Here is a 5,432-nt window from a genome sequence, read left to right as displayed (position 1 = left end):
TTCCTGAGCTCTGAGTAGTTGGGTAGATTACCAGTATCAGGAATGTTGGCCTTCTTGTCGAGTGAGTCTTAAATCCAATTAGAGAGCAATTGGGTATCGCGAAGGTGCGTCAGTACTACAGATTTAGGGTTGTGTGGTCATGCTGGTCATTGTTGTGGGTCATAGGCATTACAGCTGGATAAGACTGCTGGTTGCTTCTACTGCGCCTTTTGGTACAATGAACGCTAGTCCTCAGGGAGGAAATATTTAGGTTAGTTCCCGCTTAGGGGTCTCCAGACTCTGAGTCTGAAATACATGGTGTTTTTGGCAATAGGGACTTACCTTTCACTTCTGGAGAAAACCAAGAGCAAACGCATGATCATACAATGCTTTGGGAATCTCTTGGATAAACCTGACCAACAACTCAAAAGTGTTTCTCATACCTGGTATTGGGGGCTTTTGTTAGATGGTCTATAACTCTTGGAGGGAGCATTGCTAGTCCAGAAGAGAGAATTTATTTAAATTATGTATATGTAGTTTTCTAGTAACTTATGTGTACCATGGATATTTTGATGTAGATAGTTAATAGTATAATTCCTTATGAGTTTTTCAGATATCCTAATTAGTATTCTACCCTCCTTCATTTTTCTTTGTCTTCTCCCTCCCCTCATTCTCCATTTCCTCACTTAGATCAATGGTTGTAGGATTGTCTCCTCCATGCACTTCCCTCATGCAATGGTCCTATTTTACTTTCTTCATTTCTGCAGTCACTCTAGGTTGTGTACTCTCTTCTGAAGACTTGGAACTGGGATGCGAAGGACTAATTACTTTCTAAATTTGTTCTTATGCCCACAAATAAATGGAATCTTATCCCTCATCAAGAAAAAAAAATGCTAGCTCTTTCTCTTCCGGTCTCAGGCGCTTCGGGAGCCGCCGATAACTGTCCAGCCATGGCCAAGTCCAGGAACCACACCACACACAACCAGTCCCTGAAATTGCACAGAAATGGTATCAAGAAACCCCAGTCACAAAGATAGGAATCTTCCAAGGGGGTCGACCCCAAGTTCCTGAGGAACATGCACTTTGCCAAGAAGCATAACAAGAAAGGCCTGAACAAGATGCAGGCAAATAATGCAAAGGCCATGAGCGCACGTACAGAGGCCATCAAGGCCTTGGTGAAGAAGCCCCAAGTGGTGAAGCCCAAGGTGCCAAAGGGCCCCAGCCGCAAACTCACCCATCTGGCTTTAATTGCTCACCCCAAGCTTGGGAAGCGGATTAGAAGCTACATGTCCAGGGGTCGTAGGCTCCAAAAAACAAAGCCCAAGGTTGAAGCCAAGGCAGAGGCCTCAGCTGCAGCTCAGGCTCCCAAAGGTGCCCAGGCCCCTGTGAAGGCCCCATAAAAAAGGTCTCAGTCTGCCAATGTGAAGACAGATAGACTGGTGTGAACACCTACACAGTATTTGCAGATGTTCAGGACCTTATGCTGTTTTTACAAATAAACTTGAGGCAAGTTCTGTTAAAGAAAAAAAAAAAAAAGAAAAAGAAAAAAAATTCTATTTGAGGCAAAGGCCAATAAAGAAAAACCACAGCCAATGAAAAGCAGAGCTGTGGAGCTCAATTCCAACTGATATATCTAAAACACAACATCTCCACCCAAGACAATGGCACTATTTTAGAAGAGGGGATGGAAGGATGGAAAGGTCCAGAGAAGTGAAGAGCTTGCCATGAGATTTTTGTCTCTTAGTGTCATTAGAAGCTAAATCCATAAAGTCTCACCAACATTATTAGATAATGAGCTGAATGAGGACACCAACAATAAACAACCTTACATGGACGGAGGCACGAGAGGCCCCAATCCTACACAAAGAACCATAGGTAACTAAAGAAGGATGAGAGCAGGAAAGCTAGTCTTCTCCAGGGAAGAGTACATTCATTGGTTTTCCAATACCAAATTGTCAGCCCTGAAAACATACATATGTGCATCATTGTACAGACTGAATAGGTTATATTTATGTATTTAAGGATATACATGTATATGCACGAATATATATGCACATGTATTTAATAACATTAATAAAAAGGTCATAAATTTAAAAGATAGTAAAGGAGGGTGTGTAGGAGGGTTTGTTGGGAGGAAAGGGATGAGAAAATGATGTAATTATATTATAACCTCAAAAACCACAATATTTGAAAACTCAAAGATGATCATTGATATATCTAAATATCTTGAGAAAAAAATAACATCTTGTAATAGTGTGGCAATTCTTTCTTGGACAATTTCTGAATAAATATTGAGATGTCATTATTAACTATTCTTTCTTCATGTGGCGTTGTCTATTGACAACATTGTTGTCAAATGTATAGCATGTGTTGTCATGACAGTATCATACAGAGCACTTTTGCTGTTTCTTATAGACACACTGTGTTCTGTCTAATCCTTAACCCAGACTCTGGCAACCTCTCATCCTTTTCCTGGGCTCCACGTTTTCCTTTCCCTGAGGTTCCACAACTATGTTCATACTTCTGGAGTTTTCTCAGACTGGCTTTGTTCACACTGTAATATGTATTGAAGTTATATTCAAATCTTTTCAGGTCTTGGGGATTCATTTCTATTATGGTCAAATGATGTTCTATTGTTTGAATATCCCAATTTATTTTCCTGTTTACTTTTGGTAGGATATCTTGGAGTCTTCTGAGTTGTGCAGTTAGGGATAAAGCTGCTACACACAACCACATCCAATGTTTTATGTACACACATATTTCAAATTAAGTTTGGAAAATACTAAGGAGTTTAAGATTTCTGGATCAGCTTTGGAAGAAACCAATAATCTTTTTTTTTGAAAGGGGGCTGTGTCATTTTGAATTTTCATCAACGTTGAAGGAAATTTTTATTACTCCATATCCCCAAGAGATTGTTTAGGATTGTGGCTATTTTGCCTGGTTCCTAGTGGCATCTTATTAATTTACTGTTTAATTCTATGATGACTTGTTACATTTAACATATTTTCAAATGCTTACTTTCTATCTGTCTATTCTCTTTGATGTGATGTCATTTGAGATCTTTTGCCCAAATATGAACATTTAAAATTTATTAAACACAAATAATAATCCAAAGAGCAACCATAGAGTAAAAGAAACTATATTTATAATTATTTTGAAGATAGAGCCATTGTCATATTTGTCATTGTATTGTCTTTGTTCCAGTTTTTATTTTTGTTTTAAATGCGTAAAGACTTTATGTAACTGTCATTACTTACATGCCATTTGATTTTATTATTTAAAGTTTTATTGAGAATTTCATACATTAGTATGTGTTCTGATAAAAAGCCACCTTCCTTCCCTTTCAATGTATGTCTACACACTCCTATCAGTTTCCCTTCCCAACCTCAACCACTCTTTTTAAAACTCACTAAGTCTACTATTTGCTGACATTATGTGCTTGGGTGTTGGAGCCTACTGGAACCATATCTTTGGAAAAACTGACTCTCCCCAGAACCACCAATGTCCATTTGCTCCTCAGCTAGGGATGGAACTTTGTGAACCCTTCCCTATACATGTATGGCTTCACCCTGTAGAGGGCTTCAGTGTGCACTCTCAGTCTCTGTGAATGCCTGTGTGCAACAGCACCGTCACGGCTGGAAAACACAGGTTTACACCAGTCCTCTACTCCTGTGACTCCTACATTCTTTCTGACTCCTCCTCTGTGATGATTTCTGAGTCCTGCAGGTAAGGAATGTGATGTATCTGTCTCATTTTAGAGCTGAGAATCTCACAGTCCCTTATTCTCTGCATTTTGTTTAGCTATGAATCTCTGTGTTAATCACCATCTACTATGAAGAGAAGCTTCTCTGATGAGAGTTAAGAGGGTAACTAATCTGTGGTTATAAATGTAATTATTTATCAGACTGCTGAATGCTATGTTCTTTTCGTAGAATAGCAGTAAGTTCTCTCCTAGGGCTTATGACCTACTTAGCTGTGGGTACTTGGTCAAATTAACAGTATCAGATGCAAATTCTGCCTTGTGGAGTGGAACTTAAATTCAAGAGGAAAGTAAATGGTTACTGTCAAAATGTTTTTGCATAAATGGGGATGTCTTGTCAGGCTGATTACTATTGTAGTGGGGAATTTTCAAAGCTGGGTAAAATGTTGATTCCTTTACTTCCTACATAGCTGTAGAAGCAGCTTCTGTTGCCACAAAACACTGGCCAATAGGGGTAAAACTTCTAAGACAGTATCAGCCTGATTTCCCCATGACCTGTGAATCAAGTTTATGGTATCTTTAGTACTTGGGTCTTCATAACAAGTTCAGGAGGAACAAGAGCAATGATAGTAGCCTGTATTAGTTTTGGGGGAGCGGGTTTAGTTATAGGATACACTGCCAAACTACTCAAAGGAAGGTAACCCACACCTGGCACTGGTATTTTGTTTGATATCTAAAGCTTCTGTGAGAGGCATTTTTTTTTCCTTTATGGAAGTGATGGAGGAGTTACTTTCATTGGTTAATAAAGAACCTGCCTTGGCCCATTTGATAGGCCAGCCCTTAGGTGGGTAGAGTAGACAGAACAGAATGCTGGAAGGAAGTGAGGCAATCACCATGCCTCTCCTCTCTGGGTCAGATGCAATGAAGCTCCAGCCCAAGATGGACACAGGTCAGACATGCTGACTCTTTCGCAGTAAGACACCACTTCATGGTGCTACACAGATAATTAAAAATGGGTTCATCAAGATTTGAGAATTAGCCAAGAATAGGCTAGATATAATGGACCAGGCAGTGTTTATATGAATACAGTTTGTGTGTTGTTATTTTGGGTGTAAAGCTAGCCATGCGGGAGCCAAGCGGTACAAAAAACAGGCCCGCTTGCCTCATCACTACATGGAAAAGGTGGGCAGGGACTACAAGCAAACTCGTTTTGTACATGTATGTATTCATACGATTTCTACAATAGTAAGTTTCCTTATTTTTAAAAGTTTTTTTAGTGTTATTCTTTAGTGTACCCATTTTGTACCCTGCTCTTTCTTACCCCATCCTACTTAATCTTTCCTTCCAAATTCTTCACCTTTCACACTTTATACCATATGTGCCCTCCTATCCACTTCTGCTGAAATCTATGCTCAATTTAAACACATACTTCTGTAAAGATTCAAAGCTAGTATCCTCCTAAAAGAAAGAAGATGCAGCTTTTGTCTTTTTGGGTCTGAGATATCTGATTTAGAATCTCCAGCTCTATCCATTTGTCTACAAATTTTAGTTTAATTTTTCTTTCCAATAAATGCAAATATATATATGTATACACATACACACACACACACACACACACACACACACACACACACACATATATATATATATATATACCATTTTCAGTTTACAGACATCTAGGTTGCTTTTATTTCCTATGGGGAAAAACACCAATAAACATGGATGCACAAGTATGTCTGTAGTAGGATAAAGA

At 39.0% G+C, this 5,432-nt stretch overlaps 1 pseudogene; it reads left to right on the top strand.

Moving 5' to 3' along the window:
* Positions 1–929: 929 nt before the first annotated feature.
* On the top strand, positions 930–1,379 carry LOC121453842 (annotated as a pseudogene).
* Positions 1,380–5,432: the final 4,053 nt, after the last annotated feature.

This window comes from Microtus oregoni, unplaced genomic scaffold, assembly GCF_018167655.1.
Source record: "Microtus oregoni isolate MIOR12 unplaced genomic scaffold, Mior012 000012F_ref0000307, whole genome shotgun sequence".
NCBI classification, from domain to species: domain Eukaryota; kingdom Metazoa; phylum Chordata; class Mammalia; order Rodentia; family Cricetidae; genus Microtus; species Microtus oregoni.
This window is presented reverse-complemented; position numbering and strand designations above follow the sequence as displayed.